Source organism: Chamaea fasciata, unplaced genomic scaffold, assembly GCF_029207755.1.
Source record: "Chamaea fasciata isolate MVZ Bird 193981 ecotype frontalis unplaced genomic scaffold, bChaFas1.0.hap1 SCAF_2, whole genome shotgun sequence".
In the NCBI taxonomy this organism is placed as follows: Eukaryota; Metazoa; Chordata; class Aves; order Passeriformes; family Sylviidae; genus Chamaea; species Chamaea fasciata.
The window spans coordinates 81,427,528-81,441,189 of NW_027094087.1; the positions used below are offsets into that span (position 1 = coordinate 81,427,528).

The following is a 13,662-nucleotide window of genomic DNA, read 5'->3' on the forward strand; positions in this document are numbered from 1 at the left end:
TTTCAAAACTACTATTTACTCAGCAACCTGCCTCTACAATTAGTTTTTCATTAACTTAGCACATTACTGAGATTAAGCTGCAAACTTTGGAGATAGCTGAAGGCTGCATCATTGGTCTCAACACAAATAACTAGACTGACAAAGAAATCACTATGGAACAGGGAATAAGAGCAGATAAAGAATTTAAAAACAATTTATGAAAATCAGAATATTCTAGGAAGTTATTGACCTTTAATGATAGAAGTTCACTGACATTAATGGTGCAGAATTCAGCTGAAAACATCATGCAAATACAGGGGCATAAATGAAACAAAAATGGCAAAGTGTTTGCTACTTGATTTTCTGCTGCTTTCCCATTCTAGTTTCTGTTCTTGTTTTGATCTCATACTTAACATATACATTCTTGCAAAATTTTGGAGAATCCCCCAATTCGTGCACAAGGGGAAGGATGAAAATAATCCGGTGTAAAGCACTGTATGAGCAAGGGACAGAATGCTGGATCAATATTTTCAAGACTAATGGCTCTTATACTACTTGTTTGTTATGTGCAGTAACTTAGAAATGTCAATACTTTTGCCAAATAAATTCCTGCTTTTGAAAAACCTGGAAAAACCTAAACAATGTTATGAAGATTATTATCTGAATTAACAGAAATTAGCAGAGATTGTCCAGAGATATACGGAAGGAAAGAGTCTGAACTGTTTCTATTAGATTCTACACCTTAGTTAAGAGAAATTATTGACTTAATTTAATCAATTTAACTGTAATCAAATCTTGTTAGTTTTAAGTTTTATGAAGGCAAGCATGACACATTTGTAACCGACAATTTCAGTAAATTTTAGCCTATCTCCTAAATTTATCCTTGGCACAAAAATATGATCATTTAATGACTTCTGAGTTATGATGCTGGAAAGTGGCTTGTATTTTGTGTTTGAATATCATGTCTGGTTCCAGATTTTGCAAAAAAATCTTCTGCAGACACTTGAACAGTCTGCAAATCTTTTCCATCTTCAGACTTTTTAAAACCTGTACTCTATTGTACCAAAACCACCTTTTAGCACTTTGTGCTAAAATAAAAAATACACAGTTGCCATGAGACATGAGAACCAGAAACTTTGTTTCTGTGTTGAAATCAGTTGGCCACAGTATTTGGCAGGCTCTCCTTTTACACATTACTCTAGATTTGCTTCACCAAAGTAAAAAGAAGCCTTTAAGTATTATAGACTGCTGCAATGTAGGAAGGGTGTCTTTCCCCAACACTGAAGATTTCTCCCTCACTTCCACATTCTGCTCTGCGCAATTCCTCAGAGGAATGTTTTGTGACAAGGAGTATCTTTTAGGCCTTTTATTTTTCCCACAGGCACCTACCACTGACATTAGAAAGGGGTCACAGGTCAGATCTGACCTTTCCTTCTTAGCCCAAATGACATGGAGCAGGATTGTTCTGGTCATACTGAGCAAAGAACACTGCTTCTGGTGCCTTGCAGCTTCCACAACTTGTTTCAAATGCAGAAGGCACAAAAAGCCAAAGCATCAGGAGCACATCTAATTTTTAGCTTTCTCTTGCCTGCCTGAAGGATGGCTTTAATGACTACAGCATGGGTAGGCAGTTTTCAAGCTCTTGTCTCTGAATCTGTTCCTCTTTCTGATGACAATACATATCTGTGCTTTGATATGCTCTATTCTTGGTCATATATGTCTACTCATAGCCTCTACTGTACTTATCCTGGGAGGGAGTTATTATTATCCCTATTTTATAACTTCAGGCATTTTTGTTCAGCATTATCTGTGGAGCCCAGGGCAGGGTAGGAAACTGAACCCAATTCTGATACATTCCAGCTCTGCCCATTGAACTACACTTCAAGATAAAGTGACGTTACACAAACAGGTGAGTGTAGGTCTGATTTAAACTTCAAGTGTGGGAATGTAGGTTATGGCAGTTTTACCCTACTTGCCTAGATTCCAGAGTGAAGGAAGCAGGAGAAGAGCCAAGATGGTGCAGAACTGAAGTATTTTGGTGCCCCACAGAGAGCCTCTGATAAAGCCCTGTAGGCAGAGAGCACAGCAGATAAGATTCATCTGGCTAGGCATGGCAGCACAAACACACCCATTTTCCCAATGTAAACCAAAATGCTCTTTCCAAGTCTGAATTCTTTTCCACCAAGAGCTTGTTTTTAGGAGATGAATATTTTTCCTTGGAAATTTTTCCAACAGAAAATTCTCAACAATCCACTATATGCTCCCTGAATTCCCCTCCTGCTTTCCAGTGTCCATGTCCTTGGTGGGGTGAGAATGGTCGCTTTTCCATGATTTAGCATTTCCCTAAACTACAGGACAGTTAAAAGATAGACAGGCAAACTTAACTACCAAGATTTCCATAAAGTTCGATTAAAAGTGCCAAGCTATTGTGACTAGCTTTGCCAAAATCTGGGTGATAATCTGTGCAGCAAACCATGCTCCTTTCAGAAAACGCCGGTGAGGAATGGCAGGATGTTGCTTCTCTGGAGGCTGCAGGCACACGAACCTTCTGGCTGTATCTCCTCCCCTTGCACCTGACCCACGCATCCGAAGCTGAGCCGCCCCCTTGAAAAAGAGAGCCTGAGAAGACAGCCAGTGCACATGCTCTGGGCTCAGAAGGGAGACAGTGTGATCTTGATAGGAAAATAGCATTTACACAGCCAAAATCCTCATCTGTTACTGATCATGCTGCACTGTTATCTCTCTTTTCTTCACCCGATAATCAGGCATGGTGCTCTGAAGAGAGCATAAATCCACTTTTCTTGACTTCCTTTCCTATCTTTTTGGGAAAGTGCTCAGTGCTTGTACTGTGTATCCCAATATGGTTTCTTTTTGAATATCTGTTTCAGAAAATGCACCCCTACTGCAGCACAGTGCAGCCTATAGCAATGAAGAGGAAAAATAATAAAATCCTTAAAGACAGATCTGGCATTCTGAGTGTTTTGCTTGTGTCAAACTTGAATCTGAAAGGCTTCCTTGGACCATCAAAAAAATATTTTCTCCCAGTCTCACAATAGGTTATTGGAATGTTAGAAATTTCTGCTAGTAATTATGTTTGAATAAGTTAAATTAGATGAACTCATTATACTTAAACCAAATTTTTATTTATCCTGAATAAATTCAGTCTCCTATTTAGTAGCAGTCTCCTCCTCCTCCTCCTAAACTTCATTAAAGCCTCATCCTGTCAGTGGCTGCATACCACCACTAGTAAAAATAGGTGCTTTGAGAGGCGCCAGAGGTGCCGTGATAAACAAAGCTTCCCAGACGAGTTACATGTTTCACTCAGGGCTGATCTGTTCAAAACCTGGTAATCCTGCACATTTGTTTAAACAAGTGGTTCTGTCATGACCAGACCTGACCTACTTTTCCCAATGCCTTATTTGCTGCACACACGTTTTGCCTTTCCGCTGACTGTACTCCAAACACAGGCTGCCTTTTGCTATCTCTTAGAAAAAATGGTCAAAGCAATGTGGGCCCTGATGAGGGGACACATACGCCACTTTGCTACACAGAGAAAAAGTGCAACACGTCACCATCACCCATCAAACCAGAAGTATTAACCTGCTCCTCAAGCAACCTTGGGATTAATTTCTTTTAGCTGGCTAGTTTGACTTCTTATGGCATGGAAACAGAGGACCAAGTTGAACATAAACATGAGACTTATGCAAAAAAGAAAAACCTATAGAAGAAAATACAAATACCGTTAAAGGATAACAGCATTTAGCAGTGACCACATCTAACCTCTCTTTACTACTATCAAGAGAGATAGAAGACAAAACCAGTTCACTCCCTGCAGAATACATTGTTCCTCATCTTTCAAACAGACCCAGGATAGAGCCTTTTGTTAGGCATTTCGATATCTTTCACACTGGGCTATCCCTATCGATCACATGAGCTATCCACTTTTTTTTTTTTTTTTTTTTCAGGACATCTTTCTGCTCTTTAAATGACAGCTTGATTGTTGGAGCCAATCTCCATCACAACAAAACTGTATCTAGTGGTTGGGTGAGTGGAGCTATTAGTCCTAAAGTACAGTTATGTGGTCACTGAATAGAGAAAATGATTTAAAGTTTAAAGGATTCTGTTTTGATGTCCAATATCCAAATCTTTAATTCATTAGGAATTCTCTAAAGGTGCATGCAAAAACAAAAGAAAGCTTCTCCACCGACTCTTCCACTGAACTCTAAATGATGTTGGGCAACTCCTAGATCTTTTCTAAATAGTTCACTTTGGGTTTGGTTTTCAGTAGAGATTTTTCATTCCAAATATATGATATAAAAGGACAGATTTATTTCAGTGCAAATAGAAAAATCTACAACACAAGGTATTTGTAAAATGTTCATATAGGAGTGTGCAGGGTGAGGGGAAGAGAAAGGAAGGGAAGGGAAATTAGTTTGTATACCTCTCTCTCCCTGCACTAAATGAAAAAAAAAAGACTGGGTTAGAATATTTAAAAAGAGTCAAACAAACAAAAATTTATAGACTTCTCCACCATTGTACCAGGTAGGAAGGAGAAGGCATGAAAATTTCATCAAATTTCTCTTTTGAAATCTGATGGAAACATAGCTGAGCCATATTAACTGCCTGTAGGATGAACATGTACCTAACACAAGCTCTCTTCTGTCCTCTGATCCAAAAGATACATATCAAAAGTGTTCGTAGGCAATTAGGACAGAGATAACTCCTTTGAACATCCTTTTTCTTAACTTGCTTGCTGAGTTTATTCCAGGTTTTCAAATTCCTGTTGATAAAATTGAAGAGCAAAAGTGAAGCTGGGGTTTGTGCAAGTGGCAATTTTAGGACTACCTTCATTCTCTAAACAGCTTGACTTTTCTTGTCAGGGAAGCATATCTGTCAAATCACATGTTCCTCTCCCAAAGATCCAGTAACAGTTGGCCGATATCTGAAAAAGGATGATATTCAAGAACATGCAGTATTTCACAGTTACATTCCCAACAATACAGCAATGCAATCCCATCCACTTTCTACTCCTCCTGGACAGAAGAATTAAGTAAATCACCCAAACCTGGATAGCAAAGCAGTGCCACAGGCAAGAGTACGAGCGAGCTTTCCCAAGTCTCAACCCCACTCTATAACCACAGGGACTTATAATTTGCGCTCATGGTCTCTTAGAAACCCCAAGTCACTGTAGCACACAATGACATCAAGAATAAATCCAGCTGGCATCAAACACAGCCTCATCTAGGTACAAGATGAAATTCAACCTGGGGAATACAGCAAATATGGTCCTTATGGCCAGGCCATGCTGCATCATCACACAAACCATCTTCCCTCTTTTTCTGGGATGAGGTGTCACATTTGGATCAGACCCAGCACAAGGACAGGCCCAGCAGTGTGTGAGGCAATAGCGCAAACACTACCCCAAATGTAATTACCTGTGCCATAAGCCAGAGGAAGTAAGTAAACCCAAAGGCAAACAGATCTTTCCATCCTCTGCTGTTATCTTCCCTGAAAACATACCAGGGCATGTATCTGTAGCTTCAAGAGAGTCAGGGAAAGTAGACTTACCTGGTTTTCTACGCCAGTTTGAGGCTTTGGTTTGATAAAGATTCCATTCTTAAAGCTTTGAGTAATTTTAGTTACTTTTTTTGTGCCTTTCTTTTCCCAAACACTCTAACCTGGAAAGTGGAACTCCAGTACCCCAGGAGGGTATTACTGATGTGATGCAGCCTGACAATATGTAACTCCTGTCTCCATCCTGCCTTTCTACTCTCAAGGATTCTATAAAGAATATTTTTTTTTTCAAATCTGCATTGTGCCTAAGACTCAGTTAATCTGTTATTTGCTGTGGACAGTAAGGGCTTTTTCTTCTCCCCATAAATGACCATTACTTTATATCTTTCCTTGCTGTGAATTTCTCCAAAATGTAAACTCTTACACTCCTTACATTAAACTGCATCTTCTGAGTATTGCATATGGATCATGAACTCCTATGATTTTTCTCATTGCTTTGGTTCATCCAAATAGCTGACCAAAGGGTGGTCCATTAATTAAGTGATAACTCAGATCATGTTTTCTGGCTTATTCTTTTGAGAGGGAGATTTTTTCCTGTTTGATTGCTCTTCATACTGCGGGTTCATGTCTACCCAGGCTTTTATGTTGTGTCCATCATCATGAAATGTGAGATGGTTGATAATTCTTTCTAATTTACAGAATGGACACTGTCTCAGCAACAGCACATTTTGGCCTAATAAACAGTAATTGAAGCTTGACACGTAATCTATGGATTTGTCCAATCTAATTACTGCCACCTCCATCAGTGTTTTTTATGATAGAGACATACATCCACTCAGAAAAATCACTAAAGCTACCCAGGTAGCTGCCAGGCAGTCGTTCCATCACTTTTGGCTTGGAAATTATTTGAAAGATGCTATAGAGTTGGAAGGCTCTGATAACCACCATCAGTCCCATAAACAATGTGTTTTCTATTGTTTCTGCTGACATTCAAGCATTATTTTAGTAGATTAGACTTGATTTTTCACTAATTTAACTGTACTTTCTTGTAATTAGGTAAAATTCTGGTTTTGTGTCAGTGAGTAATAAAACTTCTACAGCAAAAACTAATGAATATATCCATTTTTAAGATAATAGACTGAGAATTAGGGTAAATTAACGTGCACTGAGCACTGTGCAGCAATCCCAGACAAACTGCTGCACTCAAGCTTGTTTGTTCACAATTGCCTTTAGTGTTTCTAACATGTGTGACCCTTTTCAATGCAGACACATTCCAGGAACACGTTGGCCATGTGCACTCACTGGGCATCTTGGACATGTTTCTGACACTCATTCTCCAAGGAATCATTCTGTAAGTCTGAAAATCACACTAATAAACAAGAAAATGTCTTCTTATATTTTTCTTGGATTTAAAACTCCCGTGAAGCCATTGGAAACTGGGCATGCCATGAGAGATTATATTTAGAAATAATCAGTCTGTGTTTGACTATCTGCACCAGAATTGCCTCCAGCTAACACCAGTGTAAATCACAAGCCTTTCACTGACACCCCTGAAATTATATGCAAAAGCAAGTGCCTCAAAAAAATAAAGGTATTAGGCTGGTTAGATGTATTCATTGATAAAGGAATAAAAATGTGAGATTTATTTAAACCTCAACTCATCAGTGTTCTGCCCAGTCTGTCCCTATCCTTACTGAAAGAGGGAAACATGTTGGTTTTGCACTGCTGCCAATTTTGGGGTTATGGTGAGAGAATATTAAAGTCACAACTTCTCCAAGCAGCAATCTCTTTCTGTACAAGCCTTATCCACCAGTACACGCCACTGGTTGTTTCCTTGTCAAACACTGCAGCTAACTCCCAGGGATCCGATGGCTCCAGATCCCCTCCCAGGCCCAGACGTACCATGAATCCTCAAGATTTGCTCCCATTAGAGGAATCCAGGGTGACATAGACTGTCCAAGCTTGGGGATATAAAACTGACCCTGCCTTTCCAATAGATTTTAGCAGGTCTGAGTAAACATCCTGGCAGGAGGACTGGAGAGTCGACGGGGAGCAAGGATAACTTCATTTTGGCTAAGATTGCTGGTGAAATTAACGAGAAACATCCCGGTCTCCTTGTGCCATTGACATCGCAGAAGCATCCCCGTACATTAGCGTGGGATTTAATTTGGGCATTTAAAGCTGCCTGCATTATGTTGTGACTGTGGGTCTTTTTACCCGTCTTTTCTGCACGTTCTTCCTTGCAAATGTATATTTGATGCAGCGTATTTTCAAAGGGAATTGAGAAAGAGAAAACTTAAAGCTACATGTATTAGTATTCCTGTTTAATTTAATATCACCTTACTAGGTGGAAATTAAAATGATTTTTCCATCACTGTTATGTCTCTTCACTTGGCAAAGATTGATTTCCTTCTTCCCTACTGCTTACTAATAAGACATCTGAAAATAAAGATGGTTTTTATGTTTACTTCTTTGTTTAAATCAGCTTTCTTATCTAAGGACAGCTTTGGCAATGTATCTGCTGTTTAACTTGTGATTTCTGTGTTGGCTCAGGCTCTGCCAGTGACAGAACATCAAACTCAGAGAGACTATATATTTTTAATTACTCAGGGAAGCCCTCGTGCATAAGTACATGCAAATTAAACAAACAGATTTCGAAACCGGTTCAGAACAGATTGTGCATTACACAATCAATCACATTTTGGTTTCTGAAATGATGGTGCATTATTTTGCTTCTCCTGCTGACAAGTACGAACGTTATCAGCCAACCCTTGCCATTGCTACCTCTGTGTCTGGCATGGCCAGGTTTGGTACCTAAGGAGCTGACAAGCCAAGGAGGGCTGATGGCAATGCACAAATGCTTGAGCGTGAGAATCAGCTGAACAACATGGAATGACTCTACATGGAATGACACCATCCTACAAAGGAGATACCAATGTCCAGCAAGTGGATTAGAAAACATTTGTCTCAAAGAATAGGACATGAGCACTCAGCCATCTGCCTTCAGAATCCAGCACTCCTTTGAATTGGAAATGACAAACTAATAAGCACAGTTGCTGTTTGGAGTCCAAGCTGCATTGTATGAACTTAGTACTTGCACCCCGGTGGCAAAACAGCTCTAAACAAGATGTAATAATTTCAAGAGACACAAAAGTTTCAGTAGAAATTTTGCAGGGCAAGGTGGTCATATCAAAAGAAAAAGCGGGGAGGTGGGGGGGAGGTGGAGGGGGGAGTGGGAAACGGCCATCTGCATACTGCAGATGAGGAACTAAAGCATTAGAGACAGAGGTGGCATGGTGCGTATCCCTGAAGACCTAACCATTCCTTCTGCACACAAAAGCTGAGCTTTTTCAAAAAGCTGTGTAATGTGTCCTGCAAGACGTTCTCTTGAAATATTATCTCATGCCCTATAGACGTTTTACTGTATTGGAGGCCTCCTTATTTAAGAGCCTAGTATTTTCCTTTTCTGCTTTCTTTCCACTCCATCTTAAATCCCCATGCTCGGCATTAATAACAGTTTTTCCTCTAGAGTATTTCTGCCTGGAATACCTATATGGCAGTATCTTACATTCTTCCTCTCAAATTTGATTATCCTTCATTTATCTGCTTTTTTATATTTTGAAGTTTAAGTCCTTCTTTCTCCCTCTTGATAAGGTTGCACTTGTCCTTGGGGGATGATGTCTCAGTTTCTTTCAGCCCTTTCTTACGTGGTTCAATGACGTTCTTCTCTGTTTCTGTACTTTTGATACAACTGCACTCAGAACCGAAATCCAGCAAGCACCTTCTGTGAAGAGGCACCTGGTCTGTCCCCACTAGAGATCAAAGGTGACAACTCCTTGTGTTGTACCAGAAGCAGCTCACGCCACATGAGCAGCCAGTGTCCCACCAAGGGTGGCCTGCTGTTTAGGTGGCCTAGGGGAAGGGTGCCTGCATCTCTGGTTGCCTCGCAGTGCAGGGCTGGTCTTGGGGCACCTGTCTCCTCTCCCGGAAGCCTGGTCCTGATCAGTTGTGCTGGGCAGGCAGGCAGGTGTATGGACATCCTTCAGGTGCTCAGTGCCAAGGCTGGTGTGCACGTGATGTGCCAGCTACATGGGCACTTCTGGGGCTGCAGAACTCGGGGGTGAGTTGAAAGCTAAACGAGACCTGCTGCTGGGGGTGAATATGGAAGCGATGCTCTCTCATCCAATTTCTGTCTTCCTGTCCTATTTTTGTGCTATCTGTTCTCGTGCACCTTTGGCGCATATGCCAAAGGCCACAGAGCCGCTGAGGAAACCTTGGCAGGCTGTGACCCATGCCGACCTGCCTGAATTTAAAAAAAACCCCCAACTTTATTTTTTCGGAGGTGGGGAGGAGTGACCTTTTTGCTTAGAAAACGGAGACAAGCCTCAGCCGCCCTCCCCGCCGCCGGCCCCCGGTCGGTCCTCTGATGGGGAATATGGGTGATGGAGATGCCAAGTGCAGGCGGAGGGGGGGGTCAGAGAAAGGAAATCCCGTTCCCTCGCACCCCGCTACAGTTACAACCACAGCACAGACCCGGCCGGCGGGGCTCCCCCGCGAAGCGGCGGCGGCGGGAGGCGGGGGGACCGCGGGAGGCGGCGGAGGAGGAGAAGGAGGAGGAGGGAGGAGGGGGCGAGCGGCTGGGAGGGGAGGGAACACCTCGGCTGGGCGGAACACGCCGGCCGGCGCGGTCCCAGACTGCCGCGGCCGGGCTGCCCGCGCTGCCCGCGGATCCCTCTGCCCCCGCACGCTCCCCCTGGGGCCGGGGCCGGCGTTGCCCGCCGCGTCCCGCCCGCAACTTTCCCTCCCCCGTGGATGGCTTTCGTCGGAGACCTGCAGGGCGACCGGGCGCTTGACACCTGTCCCCCATGGGCCGCCCCCGCGCCTAAGTTTGCCGGCGCCCGGCCGCGCTCCGCCGCCGCCGCAGGGCGGGCTTGAAGCCGCGGCGGGGCCGCGGTGCCCATGGCCGGGAGCCCCGCCGCGCCGAGCTGTCCGTGCGCGCCGCCCCGTCCCGCCCGCCCGGGAGCCGCCGCGCCCGCCCGAGCGCCGCAGCGGGGGCGCTGAGCGAGGCAGCCCCCGGCTCTTCGCCACCGGCTCGGCGCCAGCCGCCGGTGCCCGCCGGGTCGCTGGCGGCGGCGGCGGCGGGGGCGGCGGCGGGGCCGCGGGATCCGTCCGCGCTCGCTGCCCCCGTGTAGTTCTCGAGTCGTCTGTCCTCGGCGGCGGTCCGCGGGTGACATGCAGTCCCTCATCTCTCCGGTGACCAAGGCTATCCTGGTGGCTTTGTTCATCTTCGCCATCCTGCTGATCCTGTACGTGATTCTGTGGTACATCTGCCGCGATGTGGATTGCGACCATGGGATCTGAGCGGCGCCGCCGGGCCAGGGCTTAGGAGCCGGGATTCACCCCGCGGGGCCGGGAGCGGCAGCGTGAGCCCCTCCGGGCGGCAGCCGCCGCTACCGCGGCCGAGCAGGGGAAGAGAAGGGGAAGGAAAGAAAAGAGGAAAAAAAGAAAAATAATAATAAAAAAAAAAGCGAGCGAAGGGCCGAGCCGAAAGAGCCCGGAGGACAACTGCGATCAAGAAACCAACCTGAGCTTGACCTTCAGAGACCAGGGTGACCCGGTGAGTCTCCGCTCTCCGCGGCGCGGGGGATGCGCGGGTGCGGCGGGGCTGCCTCCCTCCCTCCCGCTCCGCTCCCCTCCCCTCGCACACACACAATCACAAACACACACACGCTCGCACACGCACGCACATGGATGTGGCACAGGCGCCCCATACACACGCCGCGTACACACACACCAGTGGATGTGCGTGCCTGAGCGCCTGCTGCACGCAGACATGCGTGTCCCTTGGGGACAAGCAGGACCCGTCCTGCTGGCCGGAATAAATTGTGCCTGCCCCCGTCTCTGTGTCCCCCCGCTTTAAATTTTTCGAGGTGACAAGGCGCAAAAGGCAGCGCGCCCGCGGGAGCGGCCGGGCGCGGGTGCGGGTGCCGGAGGGCGGCCGCCGCGCTGCCTTTGCGGCCCCACATTGGTATGCAGGCGGTGGCTGCGCCGCCAGGCAGACCTAAAAGGTGAGCCCAGGGGATGGGGGAAAGTCAATGCTTCATCAGTCCAGGGACAAATCGGGAAGTTACAGAAAATAAAGGGAGGATGTCAAGTATCCGGCCAGTGCCAGTAGGCAGACTTCGGGGAGGGGATGTGAAGCAGGATGAGTTTCTCCTTTCTAGGGCCAGGCTGATGGAAGGAAGTGGGGGAGATGACAGAAAAATGTGCATGGGAAGTTCTGGATGGTAGCACTTCGTGTCTGGTCTTACTGACACTGCATTTCCTACGTGCTGCTCTCTCTAAAAGGGTTAGCGCTCAACGGTTTACCGCATGCTTAAGCTGGACAATTTCAGAAAATGTTGATAAAAAGTACACAGTTGATGAACATGTACATGCTGACTGTGTTGGGACACAAGAGGGGATGTATCCTGCCCAGCCGTTTTCCCACCTGAGAGAATTTGTTGTTGGCGATTTCTGCTCTTACTGTTTGGTTGTATTGAATACCCTGTGCTGAAGCAGAGAGACAGCCACACATTGTGTTTAAAGTGGAAAAGACCTGCTGAAAGAAAAATGGTCCCAGACACTTGGGCTGTAACTGTTTCTGTCCTTGACAGGCAAGCTGTCTGGAATAGGAGCAAACTCCAGCTGCGTGCGTTATCCCTGGCGGGATGCACTCGGATGCCGCAGGGTGTGGGTGCGTGTACACAGCGGGGAAGAGAGGAAAAATCAAATTCACGTTTCAAGTGGGGGAACAGGGGCTTAGCCAACTGTAAATTGTAATCGTGTGGTTCAGGGTGATTTGACATTGAGTACTGGTGACCGAAAGCTCACCTTTGTAACAGGGGTCTGTACGTGGAGGAAATTGTTCGGAAGGAGATTCTCTTGCCATTTTGGTTTGTGCGTTTTGAAGGGCTTTTGACCTGATTAGTTGATCAAACATGACATTACCGTTAACTCACGCTACTAATGTGATTATAACAGCAGTGACATCAATGTTTCTTTGCCCTGCAACTACAGTAGCAATGCATTTGTTTACTTCCCCCATGCATACTCCGAAATATCTGTTACTCAACAGCTCTGAACAGCAAGGGAAGAGGGAGGAGGAGGGGGAAACTCTCAAAGACATTTAAAAATGGCTATAGCTCTGTTTCCCTTATGCATATAATGATGTGGAAATAAAACAACCTCCAAGTCCTTTTCATCTGTTTTTTTTTTTCTTTTCCCCCAGTCAGTACACTTGTTTTCACCTAAGTGGTAAAAACCTCTTGGCACTTTGGCATGTCAGGTTGTGTCACATGTTCCCTTCCGAATTAACAGCAGTGCACACCTTCTGCCCCTCTCCCAGCTGGCAGGAGCTAGCGGGTGAGACTGTTATAGAGGCTTTGCCATTTAGTGTTAATTATTTCACAGTAAACCAAACCGTTATTTATAGAACTGGATGAAATGTGGCAAATTGATGTGGTTTTCAGAAAACTTTAAATATCAAGGGATATGTGTGCGGGTGATTAAATATTTGAAGTGTTGATATGACCAAACATATTTTGTACAACCCATCATAACTGACATTAATCAACTTAGTAATTGTAGAAACCATGGAACAGTCCCTTCAGTTATTGTCTGATTGTTAGTGTTTCCAGCTGGCTCATTATTGTTTTAAGCATATTGTTTTTAGGAGACAAGATGTAGAACTTTTTTTTTAATACCTGGTTTTATTCTAAATAAGGTGAATATATAGCTGTTTATATATAAATATTCATATAAGATTTGTATACAGTCAAATGGGTATTTTCCAGCCTGACAGAAGTGAAAAATAAGCAGAGCAATGTTTAGCAGTATTGAATTTGATTTGTAGTTGTAGTCACAGATGTGTTGGCTTTGGTTCGATACTGTGTGTGTTCATTTTCGTGTATTAGCAGATGTAAAACCCTAAAGATCTGAAACACACCTTTTCCTATTGCAGCAATGCCTCATAGAAGGGAATGATATCCTGGCCTTGCTCAGCTCTGTGTGAAATTTTGCAGTTGGTTTTGACGGAGTCAGAAATATATTGGCAGGTTAGCATGTGAACTTGTAGCAGCATGATGTTACTAAAGTTGAGAGAGATATTAAAACAGTAAAAAGGGTAGA

General features: G+C 44.6%; 1 protein-coding gene and 1 long non-coding RNA gene across 3 annotated transcripts in view; both read left to right on the forward strand.

Annotated features, from left to right (window-relative positions):
- The first annotated feature begins 3,937 nt into the window (after window positions 1-3,937).
- On the forward strand, window positions 3,938-7,883 carry LOC136286035 (uncharacterized). Its single transcript, XR_010719701.1, has 3 exons — window positions 3,938-4,023; window positions 6,760-6,844; window positions 7,491-7,883. It is a non-coding gene; the product is annotated as an uncharacterized lncRNA (long non-coding RNA).
- A 2,303-nt stretch (window positions 7,884-10,186) lies between these two features.
- ZBED1 (zinc finger BED-type containing 1) overlaps window positions 10,187-13,662 on the forward strand; it is a 57,619-nt gene continuing 54,143 nt past the window's right edge. For both annotated transcript variants that reach the window (XR_010719433.1, XM_066176469.1), the window contains exon 1: window positions 10,187-11,110. The gene's annotated coding sequence lies outside the window, so the exon portion shown is untranslated. The remainder of the gene's footprint in view (window positions 11,111-13,662) is intronic.